This window comes from Haliotis rufescens, unplaced genomic scaffold (assembly GCF_023055435.1).
Source record: "Haliotis rufescens isolate VD_foot unplaced genomic scaffold, xgHalRufe1.0.p SCAF_1, whole genome shotgun sequence".
In the NCBI taxonomy this organism is placed as follows: Eukaryota; Metazoa; Mollusca; class Gastropoda; order Lepetellida; family Haliotidae; genus Haliotis; species Haliotis rufescens.
The window spans coordinates 68,091,490-68,115,215 of NW_025963779.1; the positions used below are offsets into that span (position 1 = coordinate 68,091,490).

General features: G+C 40.1%; 1 protein-coding gene across 1 annotated transcript in view; it reads left to right on the forward strand.

The window, feature by feature from the left end:
* The window catches only part of LOC124134082 (conserved oligomeric Golgi complex subunit 1-like), a 69,275-nt gene extending 46,058 nt beyond the window's left edge, over positions 1-23,217 (forward strand). Inside the window, exon 28 of the mRNA XM_046498724.2 lies at positions 20,888-23,217. The gene's annotated coding sequence lies outside the window, so the exon portion shown is untranslated. The remainder of the gene's footprint in view (positions 1-20,887) is intronic.
* Positions 23,218-23,726: the final 509 nt, after the last annotated feature.

Consider the following 23,726-nt stretch of genomic DNA (forward strand, 5'->3'; position numbering starts at 1 on the left):
GAAGTGCCCCAGACTTGTCATTACTATGGAGATAGGGGAAGTGATTTCACAACACTCGCTGGTCGGCATGGGTATGATTATGATGTAGTCGATGTTAATTTGATGTGCATATCGTGTTGGTGTGTCTGGAGTGTTATTTACAAACATTGTGGCGTGTGTCAGATCGCGATACTGTTATGTTGATTGCTTTAACATGTGCAGCCACTAGTTTTTCTGTGTTTGAGGTTCAGGATGACATTGTTGAGAGATAATTGTGCCCGGGGAAGCCGGGATTGTGTTTCTGCTGCGATAAACACACTACTTTATTCTGTGTGAATGGAAAGTAGAGAAAGTATCTACTTATGTTTTATGCACTCCACACCCAGTTGCCTGAGCTACAGTGGATGGAAACCAATGGCAATATGTTACATTTTTTGTTAGTAAGCCCAACTTATGATATTTTGAGACCCTCATATTTGCCCAACAATAACTTAAAAAATGAGTACTCCCTCAGAACTTTACAACAAACTTTTAACATTGAAACCTTATGTGCTAAATACATTAAAGATGCCCTATCTTTACGTTCTTCATTATTATAATTCTAATTGGTACTTTAATTGCACTCTGTACCTCTTGATATTGTACACCACTTTGTATATAATACATGTATCTATATTGTACTTGGGCCTGTGGCCTTTATACTGAAATAATTAAATTTTCATTGTGTTCATTGAAATTTCTGCATTCTGATTAGTTGAATTGGTCACGTGTTATTGCATTCATTTCCCAATGAATGTAAAAAATTAAGCCACGCCCACCGAGGCATACTACTTTTATTACTGCGGAATGTCGGGGAATCCCAATATTACAGTCGGGGAATTCCCTTTCTGTTCACGTGTATCGTCATGCACAGGACATTTAGCGACTTTCGTGCATATTCATTGTCCAAACTACCCTTTGAAACCGAAGGCTGAGAATGAATGAAACAGCAAACGTGCAGGCTCGCTGCCTGTTTTTTCCCCGCTCGCCTCGGTTCGACTTTCATGTTTTCGGGTTTCATTTCTAACTAGCATTTTTCCAACTGTGTTTTACTGTAATCAGGGAAGTAATGTTTGAATCTGGCGGTAACTGACCATGTTATTTGAAACAGCCGCCTTCTCCCGGACCTATTTCTTCCGGTTTGTTACAGCCTGACTGTTGCAGTTCTTTTCGCCTATTGCCTTAATTGACAGGTCCAATGAACATTGATTTGATCCTAGTCTCTGTTGATTGGCTACTGACTGTGTAGGCGTGTCAAGTTATGTGCATAAATTAAACAATCACCTGATTCATGTCTCGCCACAGTATGTATTCCTACACCTGGAATGTTTATCAATCTCGTCATTTTTGTCTGTTTTGATATATGCAACTGTTTTTGGTTAAACTATTGTAGTTAAAAATGTTTTACGCTGTCGAATTTAATTATAAGCATTGGCTGTGTGTTTTTTTCGGTTCATTGAGGTATGAATCGAAAAACCGATATGCAAACTTTTGTAAGAATAGATAACTAGATAACACCTTTAGATTATAAACTAGTAAACATTTCTTTCTTCTGCCCATGTATTTGGGTATCTACACACTGAGGCTACTGGCAGCTGTGTGGTCTCCATGGAGGATTGTACTCGGGGATGTTTCAGCATTAATTTTCTATGAGCCTGACATGATGCCATGATAGACCTAGAGCCATAATCGTACTGGTTTATTTTTCATCTTCAGTATGACATGTGAGCAGCTGAATGTCAAACAGGGATAGTTTGAGCCTTGCGGCTGATCTTCTGGATACTATTACCCATACTTGAAATTACTTTTATATTAATAATTTTCTTGGCAACATCTGCTTTCTGGATTGTAATTTTCAGAGTTAAGTGTGTGTTCTGATTATGATGTTATCTTACCATGGTAACTGTTTAAACTGTAGCTGCAGATTTTAGATGCATTTGTTAAATATGATTGCGTCAGAAGATAGGATATTGAAACAGGCAGATATGAAGGTATTGCAATAGAACATAGACTTTGTAGGATTTGTAAAACTCATTGTGTTGAAGATGAATATCACTTTTTATGTATATAATGATTAAAGAGCAAAATATCTAAATAACTATTCTACCGTAACAAATTTGGTAAATTAAAGACATGTGATTGTACAGAAACTATGAGAAATTTATCAATGTTCATTGATCATGCTATGACACTAAGAAAGTTTGACTGACTGACTGACTGACTGACTGACTGCATTAGCAATATATGCAAGATAAGTGGATAGGCAGTGAAACAAAAATCTATACAGTAAACTGCATAACGAACACGCTTTTAACAAACTCACGGAGATAAACTTTTTCACGTAACAGTTTTGTATTGTGATACAACAGTATTCTTGCCTTCAAAACATTTCATTGTGAAAGTACTTTTTTACTCCAATACTCGTATTATTTTGCCTAAATGAAAAAAAGCGTCACCTCCCAAAATTGAAAACTGAACTATTGGGAAATAAGAATTCATTTCAGAAAATGATGAAAATAATAATTTGGCTTAAGTTTTAAAAAAAAGGTGAAGTTATTTGCTGGATATGCAGGATGTCATGAAGAAATGGGTGTTGTAGTCTTTAAAAAAAAGATTTATGTTTTGATGCAGTGGCCCCAAAATATTCTATTTCAAACATAATCTCATCTACCCTGCACCCACCCCCACCCCATCTGAATTAGTATTTGTCTCTCCCTTGGCCTCCCAGGTCCCTTATTATAGGGAACATGGTTTTGTTAGAATGAGACATACTGACAGTAGGGGTAGAGTAAGTGGGAGATTCTTGGCCAATTTCACCAAAATAGACATACCAGTCTGACTATGTAACTGTTGATCCTTGTTAAACAGTGTTTTGTTGTTGTACCACATCATACAGAGTACATCGCGAAGCTCTTCGCGGAAAATATGTAAGAATTGCATGTCTGTCATAGCACGACATAAAAGTGGGTTGGGTTTTGGTAGCGGCCATGTTTTACCCTTGACTCAGACATCTTAATGTCTTTCTGTGCATCAGTTGCTTAGTGGATACCTAGAAGGACACCGACAGTCATTTCATCGTCTTATTACTGAAATGTGTTAATCACCACTGGAAGGAAAAAAATGATTGGGCTAGATTTTGTGGGTCAGTGGATCTATAACCCGCGTAATAAAGAAAAAAAACATTATAGGTAATAACCATGCATGTCATAAAAGGATGGCGAAAGAAGGGCTTTCTCATCAGGTTGATGATGGAGAAAACAAATGAGGTTGCCTGCCTGAATAATCTATAAGGGGGTCCCATAATGTCTTTCAGAGGTAGCCAATTAAAGGGCCAATCTACTTCATTGTCATATTTCAACAGTATTATTTTCCATAACATAGGTCAAGTGTGTTTATAAAACTTACATCCAGATGTTAGGAATGGTGTATCAGCATAATAGAAAGAGGAATTATGGCGATTGGTCTGTGCCCATTTTCAGAATACCTGATATGTTGAGACTATGAGGGAATATTTAACTGTTTGATTGATATTCATTGTAAAATTTGATAGACATACAGAGTGGTGTTTGAATGGCGTGATTAAAACTTGCTCGGGCTGCCAATTTGCCTGGACGGAGTGCCCCTTTAAGTTTTCATGTGATGATTAACCAGTGAACTATTTGTAGTGTCTGCCCCCTCATGACTCTCTCAGGCAGTACTTAGCTGATAGTAATGGAAGCTCCGAGTTGATCAGTTGATTGGGACAACATGCACCCAACAAATCCATCCCTCACGCCTCTTGCTTATCAATGTAGGTATACTTGAGGGCTGAGCATCTTGGTATTTATGTTGCTGGTATGTTTTTGAATGGCTGTAACTCGAACCTTTGTTGATGGATGTGGACGTTTTTGTGCTTTTGTAAGAGCAGGATATGTGGTGAGGTTCTTGTCTTACACCATTTCAGAAGAAACTTGTTTATGTTGCTCGTCCTCATGATCATCATGATGTTGTATTTAGAAACAACTTTCTGCAAAAAGACTAATCCTGCTGATAATGACAGTCATCTTTTCACATGGCGCTGTCAGTAGGCTCCATGATCCTACCTTCATTACAAAGAGTATTATGTACAGATGTTGACGACTCCCCTGTGGGGATACCTGGTCAGAATATGTCCCCAACAGCGTTCACTCGGCACGCCAAGTTCAATTACCCACATGAATACAATGTATGAAGCCCTTTTCTGGTGTCCCCCGCCGTGATAATGCTTGAATATTGTTTGTTTGTTTGTTGTTTAACGCCACACTCACCAATATTCCAGCTATATGAAAGCGGTCTTCAAATATTCGAGTCTGGACCAGACAATCCAGTTGTTGATATAATGAGCATCAATCCACGAAATTAGGATCGATGACATGCATCAACCAAGTCAGCGAGCCTGACCACCCGATCCCGATCCCGTCTTATTGCTAAAAGTGGCATTAAACCATACTCGCTCACTGAATGTATTGGGTTGCCTGGCTAGATGACTTGGTGTGTCATCGTACCCTGATGGCATGGGACAAATATCAATCACTGGTTAATCTGGTAACCTTAACAATCACCATCAATCTTCAGTTTGTCTTAAATCAATCACTAAGTTTTAGTTCAAATAAGGCAATCCCCATAATAATCATACAGGTTTATTGATACCTTATAGGGGTGGTGAGGTAGCCCAGTGGTTAAAAAGCATTCACTTGTCACGCCGAAGACCAGGGTTTCCCCACATAGGTACAATGTGTGATGCCTATTATTGTATTCGCCGCCATGGTATTGCTGGAATGATGCTGAAAGCGGCATATAACCATGCTCACTTTCTCGATACTTTATATTTTCTTTGTTGTTGGTATTGTGGTCACCCTTGGGCCCTTGTTTCATGCCAAGGATCCCCTAAAAGAAGTTACTGAAAGTCCCAAGAAACAGTAACTACGGTTATAACTAACTCAACGGGACCACTACTATTTGTTCATTATAACCCGTGGGCGGTCAGGTAGCCTAGTGGTTAAAGCGTTCGCTCATCACGCCGAAGACCCGGGTTCGATTCCCGACATGGGTACAATGTGTGAAGCCCATTTCTGGTGTTCCCTGCCGTGATATTGCTGGAATACTGCTAAAAGCGGCGTAAAACCATACTCACTCACTCACTCACTCAATCACTCAATCACTCATTACAACCCTTGTTCGTTTGAGTATATATACAGCATATATACAGCAAATGGCTGGGACCAAAACATATATCTGTTGGTTCGTTATAAGCGTGTTCGTTGTAAACATAGTTTACTGTAGGTAGACTTAGGTGAATCCTTGGCCTGCTGTGTGCTGCAGGATGACACCATATCCTTTGTTACAACATTAGCATGATTCAGCTGTCAGAGTAGCAACAACATGATGCCAGGGACAGGCTTGATGATTGAGATTATGTAAATGTGGCAGACTCTCATGTGCAGGTCGTACAATGTATGTCATGTCTTACTTTATCTTTACCTGATGGTGTTAACCCAGAACGGTTAATGATGATCACAAAAGCAACAAAGGGTGACCGTTGACCTGGTACCTAGCAATCATATCATGACACGGTGTTTACACCAGGTATAAGTTATTACGTTGAGAGACTGCCTCTGTGGTCTAATGGATAGAGTGTCTGCCTGGAGAGTGGAAGGTCATGGGTTCGATGTCAAGTGGATAGAGTGTCTGCCCGGAGAGTGGAAGGTCATGGGTTCGATGTCTAGTGGATAGAGCGTCTGACCAGTGAGAGTGGAAGGTCATGGGTTCGATGTCAAGTGGATAGAGTGTCTGCCCGGAGAGTGGAGATCATGGGTTCGATGTCCAGTGGATAGAGAGTCTGCCTGGAGAGTGGAAGGTCATGGGTTCAATGTCTAGTGGATAGAGTGTCTGCCCGGAGAGTGGAAGGTCATGGGTTCGATGTCCAGTGGATAGAGAGTCTGCCCGGAGAGTGGAAGGTCATGGGTTCGATGTCCAGTGGATAGAGTGTCTGCCCGGAGAGTGGAAGGTCATGGGTTCGATGTCCAGTGGATAGAGTGTCTGCCCGGAGAGTGGAAGGTCATGGGTTCAATGTCAAGTGGATAGAGTGTCTGCCCGGAGAGAGGAAGGTCATGGGTTCGATGTCCAGTGGATAGAGAGTCTGCCTGGAGAGTGGAAGGTCATGGGTTCAATGTCTAGTGGATAGGGAGTCTGACCAGTGAGAGTGGAAGGTCATGGGTTCGATGTCTAGTGGATAGAGTGTCTGCCTGGAGAGTGGAATGTCATGGGTTCAATGTCTAGTAGATAGGGAGTCTGACCGATGAGAGTGGAAGGTCATGGGTTCGATGTCTAGTGGATAGAGTGTCTGCCTGGAGAGTGGAATGTCATGGGTTCAATGTCTAGTGGATAGAGTGTCTGACCAGTGAGAGTGGAAGGTCATGGGTTCGATGTCTATTGGATAGAGAGTCTGCCGGGAGAGTGGAATGTCATGGGTTCGATGTCTAGTGGATAGAGTGTCTGCCTGGAGAGTGGAATGTCATGGGTTCAATGTCTAGTGGATAGAGTGTCTGCCTGGAGAGTGGAATGTCATGGGTTCAATGTCTAGTGGATAGAGTGTCTGACCAGTGAGAGTGGAAGGTCATGGGTTCAATGTCTAATGGATAGAATGTCTGCCCGGAGAGTGGAAGGTCATGGGTTCGATGTCTAGTGGATAGAGTGTCTGCCTGGAGAGTGGAATGTCATGGGTTCAATGTCTAGTGGATAGAGTGTCTGACCAGTGAGAGTGGAAGGTCATGGGTTCAATGTCTAATGGATAGAATGTCTGCCCGGAGAGTGGAAGGTCATGGGTTCGATGTCTAGTGGATAGAATGTCTGCCCGGAGAGCGGAAGGTCATGGGTTCGATGTCTAGTGGATAGAGTGTCTGTACGGAGAGCGGAAGGTCATGGGTTCGATGTCTAGTGGATAGAGTGTCTGCCCGGAGGGCAGAAGGTCATGGGTTTGATCCTCGGCTGTGTCTTACAAAAAGAAGTTTGCTCGGCATTAAGGGGCTAAAACAAGGACTGGCCGGCTCAGAGTCAGTATACTGTGTCTGAGTATAGTATTCATGTTAAACTGTGGCATGGTATCTCAGAGGGATAGCACTATAAAGCCCCCCTCCCCCTCCACTCCCCCCCTCCCCCCACAACCTGAGCTCATTGCTTCTACTTCCAGAATCAACATTCTCATGATTTCCCCATTACATAGGTAATAATATTTCTTGTAACTGCCATATCAATTTTAATTTTGTGTTACCATGGTTACATTTCATGGATGTTTAAATTGATGACCTGTTACTGGTACTTATGTAGGTGTTCCATGGACATTTTTTTGTCTTTGACAAATTACCTGCATGTGCTAATGTATTAACAGAATACCGTTGTTCTTTCACCTTGATGTTTTGCGTTGGTTGCTTTTTCGCTTAATGTTTACAATAAACAACATTCTATTTAAAAAAAGTGATAATTTGAAAATGTGGCACCAGTTATGCTCCTTTGAGGACAAATATGTAGAGCATCTGTTTTCGATTAAAAACAAATGGTTCGTATAGTTTTTGCTGTAAATGCTTAGATAGCTTTCTTTGGTGGAATGTTGGTAAGTTCAAAAGTAATTGTGCTATTGCTGAATGTAATGTCCTCAATAATGATACTTCTACTGAACGTTCAGGAAACTTTAACAAGAAAACTGGAAGTGTTTTCATACAATAACTGGAAGTGTTTTCATACAACACAGGTAATTATTTTTGTCTTCACAGAGTTTAAAAAACACACGATCTTATCTGCCGAGACATATTCTTTTCTTTGCACCAGCTTTAAGATGTTTACCACTATATTTGCCCCATTTTGCCAACACGATGCAGCTGTTGTCAGTCTGTGCAAAAAGGGTGCTTGAAATATTTAATTCTGATGTGTGGAATTTGAACTTGAAATTGTAGCTGCATATTATCAGATTATCAGCATACAGCTGTCTCGGGGGAGAGGTAGACATTGTTGGGTTATAACTCAAAACCCTGCAGTCACCACTGAAATAGATTCAGGGTTTTTGCCAGTCGCTTCTACGCGGAATTCCTTCCACAATTTCTATTGATTTTTCAGGTGTAAATGTGAATAAGATTGCTGGTTGTAAACCTGATGGATCATCTGTCCATGGCAATAACATTTTGACATGCCAGTCTTGAAAAATGATCATTTACAGTTATATTTTGTGAGAAGAGAATGCTATGCTAAGTGATATGAGTAGTGGGAACACAAGTAGTATATGATCCTGGTTGACTACCGTAGTCAGTGCATCAAGTGACCTCATCCAAAGTGTGTGATATGAGTAGTGGGAACACAAGTAGTATATAATCCTTGTTGACTACTGTAGTCAGTGCATCAGGTGACCTCATCTATAAGTGTATGATATGAGTAGTGGGAACACAAGTAGTATATGATCCTGGTTGACTACCATAGTCAGTGCATCAAGTGACCTCATCTATAGTGTGTGATATGAGTAGTGGGAACACAAGTTTGTATATAATCCTGGTTGACTACCATAATCAATACATCAAGTGACCTCATGTGTCAGTGTGCCATGGCTAAAGTCTACTAGGGGTGTAACATTATCATTCATATTGCGGATATGTCAAAAGAAAAGTTAACGGTTAATATCGATGTCGGCACAAAAAGCAGTATTGATTGACATAACAAAAAATAAGATATTGTTTGCCATTTTCTTTCCCATTTTCATCCAAAATACTCCTTACTTGAAGAGACAAATGGGTATGCCTTCTGAAAATATTCATATATGGTACACATGTATTATACCGTACACCTATCCACTATGTTTGTTTGATGCTACTAATAAAGCCGCACATGACAGCCTCACTATTTGAAACATAGGGCGATAAAACTCAAAATAAGCAGAAAAATTACCCTGCTTGCATTTGTATGGTTTTATATGTTTGAATGGCAAAATAGTGTATTGACCTTCAACTAAATTCCAAAGAATATATTTTGACGAGTTAACCCAACAGAAAATAAGTTAGTCATCACATTTCAATGGCATTTTCAGGCAGCTTTTGAGCTGCTTTGTGATATTTTTTATGATAGTGTTCTAGGGCACTGACAAGCCGTGAAGCATCCCGCCATGTTTATCAGTTTAACAACTCTGAGACATGTTTTCTTATAGACCTATCAGTTTACGGAAGAGGGCAAAACCGTCTGTGCTTGTCTTGACTGGTGGCACACAAAAATTGCATATGATGACTTAATACCAGGGGAATATTTTTTCATAATGGCTCTGTCACAGGCATGACAAGTCGAAGGCTATTCTGAATTCTGTTTAACCCTTGGGAATAATAGCGAAAGAAGAAAAACTTTGGCTTACTTCTTATATCACCTGCAAGACAATTTATTATGGTTTTATGTTGTTACTGTTATAACTCTCGAGGCATCATGTTTCCCTGTGTACTAAAGTTATTTCAATGGTTTAATTGAATCATCGTCTGACGTTCATAAGAACATCCCGGTAACAAAAACAAAAACATTAGAGTGGCATTATGTGATGATGAGTGACATTTGGAAATATTTTGTAGAATTGTCATGTGTTCCCTTGACATTTTGGTAATGTGGTTGTGAGTGCTTTTAAATTTGAAATATATGTGTAATTGTTTTGTTTTGTTTTAAAACCAATTCAGCAAGGCAAACACATTCTAAAAAGACTTGATCCGAGAGAGTTTGTACTTGACGACAAGCAACTAAGTGATCTCAAACTATTTTTGTAATATTTTTGCATTTATGATGGAAAGTCAAGTGAGTTTATGCATGTCAAGTTTAGCTCGTCTGGCAACGTCGTTGGCACCAGCAGAGTCAGCAGCGTTAGGAAGCATTTTCTTCACACAAACTACTGGACCAATGAAGCTGAAACTTCACATTATGAATTTGTTCAAGTGGTGCATATCTGATGTTCAATATGGCCACCACAGTAGCCATATTGAAAAAGCATTTATAAATCAAATACTTAAATATCAGCCCTGACAGCAAGTTTAATGGCTTGACTATTTATCAAGGTAAGCTTCCCCATGCTTGTCACCTAGTGGTCAGAATAGGTCCTCAGTACCCCATGCTTGTCACGTGTGGTCAGAATAGGTCCTCAGTGCCCCATGCTTCTCACCTAGTGGTCAGAATAGGTCCTCAGTACCCCATGCTTGTCACCTGGTGGTCAGAATACGTCGTCAGTACCCCATGCTTGTCACCTAGTGATCAGAATACGTCCTCAGTTCCCCATGCTTGTCACCTAGTGATCAGAATACGTCCTCAGTTCCCCATGCTTGTCACCTAGTGATCAGAATAGGTCCTCAGTACCCCATGCTTGTCACTTAGTGGTCAGAATAGGTCCTCAGTACCCCATGCTTGTCACTTAGTGGTCAGAATAGGTCCTCGGTTCCCCATGCTTGTCACCTAGTGGTCAGAATAGGTCCTTAGTACCCCATGCTTGTCACTTCGTGGTCAGAATAGGTCTTCAGTACCCCATGCTTGTCACCTGGTGGTCAGAATAGGTCCTCAGTACCCCATGCTTGTCACCTGGTGGCCAGAATAGGTCCTCAGTACCCCATGCTTGTCCCCTGATGGTCAGAATAGGTCCTCAGTTCCCCATGCTTGTCACCTGGTGGCCAGAATAGGTCCTCAGTACCCCATGCTTGTCACGTGTGGTCAGAATAGGTCTTCAGTACCCCATGCTTGTCACCTGGTGGTCAGAATAGGTCCTCAGTACCCCATGCTTGTCACCTGGTGGCCAGAATAGGTCCTCAGTACCCCATGCTTGTCCCCTGATGGTCAGAATAGGTCCTCAGTTCCCCATGCTTGTCACCTGGTGGCCAGAATAGGTCCTCAGTACCCCATGCTTGTCACGTGTGGTCAGAATAGGTCTTCAGTACCCCATGCTTGTCACCTGGTGGTCAGAATAGGTCCTCAGTACCCCATGCTTGTCACCTGGTGGCCAGAATAGGTCCTCAGTACCCCATGCTTGTCACATGTGGTCAGAATAGGTCTTCAGTACCCCATGCTTGTCCCCTGATGGCCAGAATAGGTCCTCAGTACCCCATGCTTGTCCCCTGATGGTCAGAATAGGTCCTCAGTTCCCCATGCTTGTCACCTGGTGGCCAGAATAGGTCCTCAGTACCCCATGCTTGTCCCCTGGTGGCCAGAATAGGTCCTCAGTACCCTACCGGTATGTTGGGTGTAGAAATTGACTTACATCAGGATCACAGGGTCACAATGTATGACCTCCGTGAGTGTGGTGCAGGCAACAATATAGAAAATTGCTGACCACGGAGTAAGACAACATTCAGTCCCTCCCCTGCATGTTATATGTGTGTATTATTGGATGTTGCTGATAACTGTGGACCTCTTCTCAATCACGCACTTATATAAGTTGTAGCAGGATCAGGAGGGGTACATCGGGTTTTATGCTTCCCGTGTTAGGTTTTATACTACAAGCCGGAGTGGTATAAAACCTACAGAGGGACAGATAAAACCCCATGTACCCCGAGGGATCCTACTACAACAAATTTATCCTACCGACATGTTTCAATATGACATTAAAATAATTCAAATAAATTCCAAATTGATAAAAAATAATAATCTGTGTACACTGCATGTGTTCAATGTGATGTACCCTCATTATATACTGTATAATATCAAGTTTTGTGTGACCTCTTCCAGATTAGATCAGTCGTACTATAACCACATATACATACTACCTGGTATACAACATTATTCATATATTCGGATATCATCTTGCGAACATCTGTGGGCCAATTTTAGCAACATTTTGTATATTTGTATTATTTGTGTATCAGTTTGTATTATTGTTTTGTTTTTCTAAATGGAGGTTCAGGTAATAAATAATATCTTATCTGTAGATGAAAGGGAATATGAATAACAGTTTATTACACATTATTGATGTTCATCTCACACATAGCCGGCGTGCTGTGTTGACAATTATCCCAAAATGTACAGGGTAAAACTGAAAATATTTATTTTGTCTCAGATCTCTTTTGGAGGTTTTATGTCATGATTAAAGTAAATCGTGAAAATGATATTCCACTTCAATAAGTTCTCATAGTGGAATCAGGTTGATGGTATTCCATATTCAAAATATCATTTCTGAGTACCGGTAGGTGGTTTGTAATATTATTTTGGCATTCATCTATGTTGTATATTGCAACTGTTACTAATGGAAGGCCTATAAATATTATCTTATGCTTTATAATGAAAAGAATATATGAATATCAGTGTATTATTGTATATTTGTTTAATATTTCCCATAAAAGTAGAATATATTTCTCTGTATTGAGATTATTGCAAATGGTCTGCTCTTTCCACAGATATTAAACATACTGTTAGGGGTTTTCGACATTGGTCTTGAAGTATAAGGGGCTACTGACAGACAGTTAACAATCACCAAAAAATGTGAAAAATTTAAATGGCTATAAAGTAGGGCTGCAACGAATACACTATGAGGCGAATACGGTTCATATCACGAATATAGGGTAACGAATACGAATATCAATTCACAAATACAATAACAAGTCAGCAGCTGATGTATTATTTGTTATATTCAGTGAAACAATAACAGCGTAAATTATTTGACATGGTTTGTTAATTATTAATATATTATACATTTATATACTGCACTTGTCCAGGTACTAGAATCTGCTCAAATGCGACAATGACCAGTTACCACAATACTGTCAAATTAAATAGGATAAATAAGAGTGTTGTTTTTTAAACAAATTTATGCATATAATATGTTCTTATGGGTATTTTTATGTAAATATTCGATTCTAGTGGCCATGAATAACAAATTCAATTGATGAATGGATACGGTTTGATTCTTCAAATACACGAGTGAATCGTAACAGCCCTACTATAAAGTCATTATTTTGGTTGCTGTTATTAATTGTAGAGATACTGTCAAATTTACATTTCCAAGAGCTTTGCATATATCTTTAAAATATGGTATGGGTTCCAAGAGGCGCAATGCATCCCCTAATGCATTATGGTAGCCAATTGCATTTGAACTCCTCTTTGACGTGCAGAGGATATTGTATAAAAACTTTCCGATATTTGCATGTATTTTATTGATTGTCGATGCTGATTGGTCCATTGAAGCCAAAATATGTCACCGTGCTTTATTGTTGATAAAAATATGCGATGACATCATTCATTGTTCATGACATCACAGATTAATTACATGACATCATCCATTGTTAATGACATCACAGATTAATTACATGACATCATCCATTGTTCATGACATCACAGATTGATTACATGACATCTTCTTCACTTTCTCTCTCATAATTTCAAAAAGTAATATACAGAATAATCTACTCGAAACTCAAAATTACAAGTTATCTGCCCCCGTGAAGGAATGTTGTAAACCCCTCGCAAAAGGCTTAGGGATTAACACCATTCATTCACCCGGGACAGATAATACATAAATCCTCCTAGTTTGTTGGTTATTCTCCAGTTACACAACAGTCAAGATGTTCCCAGGCCAGACCAGTCGATTTCCTGCTTTCTTTATACATTTTACATGCAGACAATTCAGAAAGATATGTCATGGTTGATTTGAGGGAAATTACCTGAGAACAATTCTTGGTATAAAATTGGAGGGAAAATTTAAAGCGAAAGTAAGATAAAAATTAGCGTATTTCCTTTCAAATACAACATTTGAAATGAAGGGAAAGAAAATTTGCAAAATGTAATTTTATTTTAAATTTTGACGTATTCTTTGTCTGTTTGTTAAATCTCCTATTTTGATTATTTATTTTTGACTGATTTATTGTGTCCATGCCCAAATCATTCAGCAAAAATGGCAACCAGTCATGTGTCAGACAAGGTCATCATGGCAGTATGTCAGAATTGAAAAACAGCAGAATTTCATGATGCTCTCAATCTCAATATTCCTAGTTGCCAGTCAGTTTATAGTGGAGCTAGATTATCTGTTGGTGTCAGTGTTGCTGTCAGATGTGTCAGCTGGACTGTCATCTGCGTAGATTATCTGTTGTCAGCAGGACTGTCTAATGTATCTGTAACATATATATGTCAGCATTTCTGGCATTTATGCTTATACCAGTGTGTTATCCCAGGATGGACCACACCTTGATGTCATTGTGTATCAATGGGAAGATGGAAAGGGGGATGGAGAGAGGTGGGAGGTGAATGGGGGATGGAGAGGGTGAATGGAGGTGGGAGGTGAATGGGAGATGGAGAGGTTGAATAGAGAGGGGTGGGGGAATGGAGGTGGGGTGTGGGAATGGAGGTGGGAGGTGAATGGGGGATGGAGAGGGGTGGGGGAATAGAGGTGGGGTGTGGGAATGGAGGTGGGGTGGGGGAATGGAGGTAGGAGGTGAATGGGGTGATGGAGAGGGTGAATGGAGGTGGGAGGTGAATGGGGGATGGAGAGGGGTGTGGGAATGGAGGTGGGGTGTGGGAATGGAGGTGAATGGGGGTGGGATGGAGAGGGTGAATGGAGGTGGGAGGTGAATGGGGTGATGGAGAGGGTGAATGGAGAGAGGTGGGGGAATGGAGGTTGGGTGTGGGAATGGAGGTGGGAGGTGAATGGGGGATGGAGAGGGTGAATGGAGGTGGGAGGTGAATGGGGGGATAGGGAGGGTGAATAGAGAAAGGTTGGAGAATGGAGGTGGGGTGGGGGAATGGAGGTAGGAGGTAAATGTGGAGAGGGGTGGTGGAATGGAAGTTTGAGGTGAATGGGGAGATGGAGAGTGGGGATGGAGAGGGTGTGGGATAATGGTGGTGGAAGGTGAATGGGAAGAGGAGAGTAGGTGGGGGAAAGGGGAATGGAGGCAAATAGGGAGATGGGGAGGTAGGAGGATGGAGAGGGGGATGGAGGTTTGATCAATGAGGGGATTGAGAAGGGGTGGGGATGGAGGATGTAGATGATTTGGGAGGGGTCATGAAGGTAGGGGAATGATGAAATGACGAATGATAGAGGAGGTTGGGAGTTGGGTTGGAGTTTTGTTTGGGTACTGGAGTTGCAGTTTGAGATAAAGGATTTATGACTTGTTGAGGATGGTGGGGGAGATGATAGGAAAGGAGGGTGAGGGTGTTGGGGGGATGTAAGATGGTGAAATGGGAGATGTACCCTTTAGGACCTGACCCAGCATGAATGGAATGAGATAAAAATGTCAGAGTGTATCTAATGTACCCCTAGTGTAGGTATTACTGCAGACTGGAATGTTGTGTGTTGTGAGAAGTGTCCCCAGGGTGCTGTAGTGCCGGGGCCAGGTGATGGGTGGAGGGAGCTGGAGTGCCTGGGGCTGACATTGATATGTGATGGGGAGGCCCAGCATCTCACGTGGGGAAAGGATACAAACACTCTGTAGCATGGAGCAGGCAAAACATCACAATGCTGAATAGGCTGCAATGCTTTTGTTTTACATTGAGAACTCTGACTAGAAATTTGTGTCTAAAGAAATAAGTTTATTTTGTGACTTATTTAATGGGGCAGCCTAGGATGCAAGAGTAAGGACCTGGATCATATCATTTCAAAGAGATATACAACTCTGTATCTTTCTTTTATTAAATTTCAACGCAATCAAATTACAGTTTGATTTGAATATTTTGTATATTTTTAAAAAATTAACTCAAATCCTTCTCTCTTTGTAGCCAGTACAAAGTGACAGATAAATTAGGGTACAGAGAAGAAAAGCAGCTGTATGCATGGCCAAGCATTGTCAGTGATAGAATGGAGGCAGGATTTTAAAAGAAAAACTGAAGGAAAGAATGAGACAAATTGAGGGAGGGAAACGGGAAAGGGAGTTTTTTCACTTTGTTAGAAAATGTGGAAACCTGAAGAAAGTTATCTTGGAATGATCCAGTAAAAAAACAAACTTGGGTTGATGGAAAAAATGATTTAAAGATTGAAAGAAGAGATAAATTAGTGTCCAAAAATATATCATGTTGAGGATGATGAATGTGTGAAAGGAGAATGATAGTGATTTAAGGAGGGCGTGAGGGAGTAATAGAGTAGAGGAAGAATGAGGTAGCAAGGAGAACCATGGAGCCATTACCTGTACATTAGCAGTGATTGTCTCAGCAGGAGCAGCACCAGTGGAAGGTTGGAAGACAACACTATGGTGGGATGTAACCGTGTATTATGACACCATTATAGTTTAGTAGGAGGGTTTCTTGGGGAGAGGGGTAGGGTAACACAGAATGTTACTTACTGGAGTGAGTATTATACTGGCGAGAGTATTATGCCAGAGTAAGCTTTAAAGACAAGCTTCCTGTGACAGTAATAGCTAGTAAGGAGTAAGTATTTTAGACAAACATACTGGAGGGTCATAGGCAAACATACTGGAGTAAGTATTATAGACAAACATACTGGAGTATTGTAACATTGTAGACAAACATACGGGAGTATTGTAACATTGTAGACAAACATACTGGAGTAAGTATTTTAGAAAACATACTGGAGTAAGTATTTTAGACAAACATACTGGAGGGTCATAGGCAAACATACTGGAGTAAGTATTATAGACAAACATACTGGAGTATTGTAACATTGTAGACAAACATACGGGAGTATTGTAACATTGTAGACAAACATACTGGAGTAAGTATTTTAGAAAACATACTGGAGTAAGTATTTTAGACAAACATACAGGAGTATTGTAACATTGTAGACAAACATACGGGAGTATTGTAACATTGTAGACAAACATACTGGAGTAAGTATTTTAGAAAACATACTGGAGTAAGTATTTTAGACAAACATACAGGAGTGTTATAGGCAAACATACTGGAGTATTATAACATCATAGACAGCCATACTGGAGTAAGTATTTTAGACAAACATACTGGAGTATTGTAACATTGTAGACAAACATACAGGAGTATTGTAACATTGTAGACAAACATACTGGAGTAAGTATTTCAGACAAACATACAGGAGTGTCATAGGCAAACATACTGGAGTAAGTATTATAGACAAACATGCTGGAGTATTATAACATCATAGACAGCCATACTGGAGTAAGTATTTTAGACAAACATACAGGAGTAAGTATTTTAGAGAAACATACTGGAGTAATGTAACATTGTAGACAAACATACAGGAGTATTGTAACATTGTAGACAAACATACTGGAGTAAGTATTTTAGACAAACATACTGGAGTTTATAGGCAAACATACTGGAGTAAGTATTATAGACAAACAAACTGGAGTATTATAGGCAAACATACTAGAGTAAGCATTATAGACAAACATACTGGAGTAAGTATTATAGACAAACATACTGGAGTAAGTATTATAGACAAACATACTGGAGTAAGTATTATAGACAAACATACTGAAGTATTTTAGACAAACATACTGGAGTAAGTATTATAGACAAACAAACTGGAGTAAGCATTATAGACAAACAAACTGGAGTAAGCATTATAGACAAACATACTGGAGTAAGTATTTTAGAGAAACATACTGGAGTAAGTATTATAGACAAACATACTGGAGTAAGTATTTTAGACAAACATACTGGAGTTTATAGACAAACATACTGGAGTAAGTATTATAGACAAACATACTGGAGTATTATAGGCAAACATACTAGAGTAAGTATTATAGACAAACATACTGGAGTATTAAACATTATACATTATATTATATACATTATACTGGAGTAAGTATTACAGACAACAAACTGGAGTAAGCATTATAGACAAACATACTGGAGTAAGTATTATTGACAAACATACTGGAGTAAGTATTATAGACAAACATACTGAAGTAAGTATTATAGACAAACATACTGAAGTATTTTAGACAAACATACTGGAGTAAGTATTATAGACAAACAAACTGGAGTAAGCATTATAGACAAACAAACTGGAGTAAGCATTATAGACAAACATACTGGAGTAAGTATTATAAACAAACATACTGGAGTAAGTATTATAGACAAACATACTGGAGTAAACATTATGGACAAATATCCTGGAGTGTGCATTTTAAGTTTACTTCAGTAGGAATTATTTTAGAGTATGCACCAGCGGCAAACTGTCTTGCAACAGTTATTGTGAAAGAAAAATATAAACATGACCAAGAAACCCTTCCAAGTGAGGTGTGAGTCTGTCAGCAAGTCAAACTGAAAGGGGTATTTAGAAAGGGCATGGGTGGGGTGTATGTGTGCCTCTCCCTCACATCAACACCCTTTCTCTGTCTACATCCCCTGAACCCCACTGAGGGGCAGGGCAGGGCGGTGCATGTGTTACCCTGAACAAACATCTCCATCTGGTCTTATTTCATCAGTTGTTCCAAGCATGTAACTCATACAGCTTTCTGCAGGAATTTACATCTCCTCCACTTTGTTAGGGGTGGGGGCAGGGGGAGAGGCTGCTGTTACTGTAGTAGCTGGGAGTGGAATACACCAAACTGAACCGGTACTCCCATCCTTACTTACTACGGTAGATGCTGCTCGCCTGTCTACATGCCCGACCGTCTTTGTCAGCATGCACAGAGCGCCCAGATTGAGGTATTTTGACTGTCTGCATGTGTGGGGTACAACCTCTCCTAACAGGCATCAACAATATTTACACAACACAGGGGATAAATCTACTGCAAGATAATATCATATTTGTTTTAGGGACAGATGTTTCTGTTTAGAACTGTTTAAATATATTTTTTTTCATAAATTGAAAACAGACTCAAATATCCATGCTTTGTGCCTTTCCTAAGGATATCTGTACTGTTACACATGGAAAATGTGGCATTAATTAGTTTGTGTGAGTAAAGAGATAAGAGGATTGTAGTGTACAGGTGAAATGCATGTCCCTCGTCTTACCAGGTGAATGTAGGACTGTCGGTGACAGGTGGAAGGATCGTAGCATTTTTGTATGGGGATAAAGCAGGTATTAACTGAAACGTTCCTGTCTATTTTTGTTCAAGAGCATGCTGTACTGAAATCGTGTTGTTTAATTTGTGAGGGAGATATTTATGTCTCAGATGCTTGTTGTGAGATAGCCAAGGAGATAAAGGAAGAAGAGATATGATACACTCGTTTCTCACTTATCACTCATACCAGTGCATGCTCCCCAGCAAGGAAACACCAACCATGGGGACCTTGGGGCATTTATGTACTCAGTGATTTTGCTGGAGACAAATGGCACCAGGATTTTGTCCTGATTTTTATCAACTTTGATGGGACATTTTTCCATTTCTACAGTTGATATTTTCGATGACAATCAGCGTATGGCCGGGAATATGAACCAGTTTGGACCAGAACAAGTTATTTACAGGCCACCATCATATGCAAATTTAGTTAGAATTAGTAGCTAAAAAAACAAACACCAAAAAACACTCAAGCATATCCTCGTCAGGGGGTGGTCGGGTAGCCTAGTGGTTAAAGCGATCACTCGTCACGCCAAAGACCCGGGTTCGATTCCTGACATTGGTACAATGTGTGAAGCCCATTTCTGGTGTCCCCCGGCGTGATATTGCTGGAATATTGCTAAAAGCGGCATAAAACACACTCACTCACTCGTCAGTCACTCAAAATCCACCCACCCCACTTCATTTATGTATCATATAGGAATCTTACTATATATAAGTATGGCTACATCAGTATCTACATCGAAATGTCGGTATATGCAATAAACCAGAAGCTGTTATCCATAAAGTTTTCTTACTTACTCACCAACTTCTATAATGCCAATCAAACAGTTATGAGTATCGCTATTATGGGCTATAAACTCTGAGGCACCACTACCCATGTTAATGTTACAACACTGTTAGACTGTAGCCCCTACACATCTGCATTGGACAAAATAGCATGTAGTCTTGACATATGAAAGGAATCCATGGGAAGTAGTGTGTTGGGATGTAGCTTGGTGGCATTTGGAAGCCGATACCCAATCTAACCATGCCACCCAGGTCACTGAAGAATTAGGTGAGAAAACATTCTGCTGTAGACCATCTTTCCTGACTTGCTTGGTTAATGGCAAGATCTTGATGACCTTTAGATGTTTGTTTAGAGCATGTATCCCTGTTAGAAGCTGATTTGGTAATGGTGGGAACATAGTTCACATCACCTCGTATCTACATGCCGGTGTTGTACCAGCCTGCCGGCGTGCTCATCACTTGTGTGTGTGTGTGTGTGTGTGTGCACATGCTTGCTCATCGCCAGGCAAGGCATCTTGAGTTTCCTTAGGGAAAGAAAGAAAGTGTTAAAAACATGGTCTTTTGCTCTTTCTTGATGAAAATACAAGCATTTGTTGTTATCAAGGAATATCTACTGACTTGGTTGTGAACTAGGTTGTTTCATCAACAAATATTGGAGGGTTCTGTTGAAGCTGTACACTGTATCTTTACCTTGTTTGTATTTGTTTGGTGCAGGCAGCAGCATTCCTGCTGTATCGTGCTACTTATAATAATCAGTAAGTTAGGGCATGATCAACATTCTTTGCTACAAGGGCATGATGACATGCAGTCAGTCAAGTCACTGATCCTGAACATCCAAGCCCCGTTTTATACATCAGTAACTGATGGCATCATCAACATTCCATACCTTGGGGTCATGATGACATGCAGTCAGACACGTAACACAGTCTGACCACCCAATACCCATAGAGTCAGCTGGTACAACAGGCTTGAGGTGCCAGGGACCTTTTTCTTACCTGGAATAAGAACAGGGGTACAGTTTATCATTTGAGATGTAACTTTGCAACAATTTGTGCATTCTGCTACTGGTGGAGTTCTGTGTCCCCAGGTTCAGTTGACAGCCTCTGTATTGACTGGTGTCTGATGATGATGTCTTCTCTCCACAGGTTCCTGGTCCACATCTAGAGTCTGTAACAGTGGCACAGCAGCAGCAGCAGCAGCATGGTCTCCTCCATGACCAGCAGGACAACCAGTGTCTTCACATTAGGATCAGTTGCTGATCACAACCTCCTTTATAACTTCAACTTGACAATTTTTATTGCAAATTCCATGTGTTTGTGATATCAGACTTTTGCCACATGGACTCACTCAGAAGTTGACTGGCCTTCATAACTCTTATGGAAACATTCACTGCTGATGGGGTTTACCTCTTTGGCCATGTGGAGAAGGTGTCCGACCTTGGATCTGGTGGTCCCATTGCAGGAGTTGAAAATGTTTTTGCCATTACATTTACAGTATACTATTGTTTGTTGCTAAACTTTTTTTGAGGTATTGTTATATAAGCACAATGTTCATAAAACAAGATTATTACATAATGCATATAATAGTGATATGTTTTGTTTGGGAGAGTATGTAACATGCTAGCACTGATATCCTATTCTTCTACTTAGGGCATGTATGCTATGAGCACCTATCGCACCTGCATATATTATATCCCAGTACCTGTGACAGAAAATAGTGATATACCAAATATCTAATCTTGAGGGAAAATTTGATGGATAGACATCGTAGATACTACTTCCGAGTACAAACAAGGGTTGTCTTTAACCATAGATAAATATAGGAAATAAACCATTATATTTAAATTATACATGTTCATGTCTTCATGAATATGTGTTATCGTTCCCTAGATCTTAGCTTGTACCAGAATGGTCAAGATTTAAATTATTACTTGCTGCAAGGAGACCAGTTGAGAGTTCTTGTTTCTCAGGATTATTTTCAGAACTGACCAGGGAGGGAGGGGAGATCATATTTACTATTGTATTTTTTCGTAGGTTACAGATCTATGATAGTAAATGATTTGGGGCATGATATGTTATTAAGTGTATTTGAATGGCATGAGCAAAAAGTTGAAATCTGGAGCAAGAATAAAATTTGACAAATTTAACAAATTTAAAAAAAATTGTGTTTTGACAGTACTTAAGAATATTTTAAAATGAGAGGCTGGATGGCCAATTGTGGGATAAGCATGTCATAGAAAACAGGACTTTCATTTTAACTGTACTGCGGCTATAGTAGTGCTGAACATAAGGTAAGACTACAATCATGCTCTCACGTTTAAAAGTTACCCACTGTCCAGCAGTGCGGTAGATGGGTTGCTGCCCAGCACATCAGAGTAAGTGTTTACTTGTCAAGTTTGTATATCTGAGTTGTTTTGCCGTTCTGCCAGCACCTGGGTGATGTTTGTGGGGATAGTGACCAAGTGGGAGTAATGTATACCAGCATACAATATGTCTTGATGAGAGTCCACATATCTTGTGGGTACATGTTAGAACTGTGTGTGTCTATTTGTTTGAAACATTATAGATGAGATATAAGCTCATTGGTATTCACCTTGGCTCAGAAAACACAAGAAAACAGCTGAAGTGATGTAGACAGCATGACTAAACGGGATTATATGGGATTTTAAATTTTCTGGACCCTGGTTTACTGTCCAGTCAGCTGGGCCTTACCACATCAGAAAGACACAGGTTGCAAAGTTACTTAATATAACGGTATAAAAATCCAGCCATTTCCAATTTTGAGGTCTATAGCCCTGAATTCAGAAAGTCTCAATACAATTTATCCAAACCGGGTCCCAGGGGATTGGACTTATATCGTCTAAGGTACAAGAAATTGACCTGTTGTTTAACAGTGGCCGACTTCTGTTGGAGGTTTTGCTAATTAACCACCCAAGTTGTTAAGCCTGACAGCTACCTTCAGGTTAATATCACTCACAACACCTCACACGTACCAGATATTGTGTCAGTGTCAATAGATCACACTCCAGTTTCATTTCAAGACCTCGGAATAAGGGAAATATTGAAGTACAAGGTCATGGAACATAAGGCCCATATTAACATGGTCAGCTGTTGGTTGGCCTAATGTCAGATTTCTTTAATGCCTGTAAGTGGGAACTGGACTGGATTATCTTTTGTGAGCGTTTTTTTCTTCTTATAAGTTTGATTATTGTTTTAAATAATTTGCTTTCTTGTTATGAACATAACCTGTATTAATATTGATCAAATTCAATATGCCACTGCAATTGATTTAAGAAACTAAACAGTGAAAGTTACTTGTACATGTGGGTACTGTACCATGTTATTATTTATGGTAATCTTGTATATAGATGCAGCTATTCTCTACATTATTGTTATCTGTTGGGCGACATTGTGTTTTATGTGCTGTTTGTGTGACGAGCTCTCACACATCTGGGTGAATAATATTATTTCTACAATTTAAGTTGTTTGTATTTGTTTTCCCTCACATACATTAGTACAGTGTCTGACTCTGTGTGTGTGTGTGTGTGTGTGTGTGTGTGTGTGTGTGTGTGTGTGTGTGTGTGTGTGTGTGTGTGTGTGTGTGTGTGTGTGTGTGTGTGCACCTTGAACACCTTGAACACATCAACCTTGGGTTGTGGCACTGGCTTTACTTTCAACACCTTGAGCACATCAACCTTGGGTTGTGGCACTGGCTTTACTTTCAACACCTTGAACACATCAACCTTGGGTTGTGGCACTGGCTTTACTTTCAGCACCTTGAACACATCAACCTAGGGTTGTGGCACTGTCTTTACTTTCAGCACCTTGAACACATCAACCTAGGGTTGTGGCACTGTCTTTACTTTCAACAACTTGAACACATCAACCTAGGGTTGTGGCACAAGCTTTACTTTCAGCACCTTGAACACATCAACCTTGGCTTGTGGCACTGTCTTTACTTTCAGCACCTTTAACACATCAACCT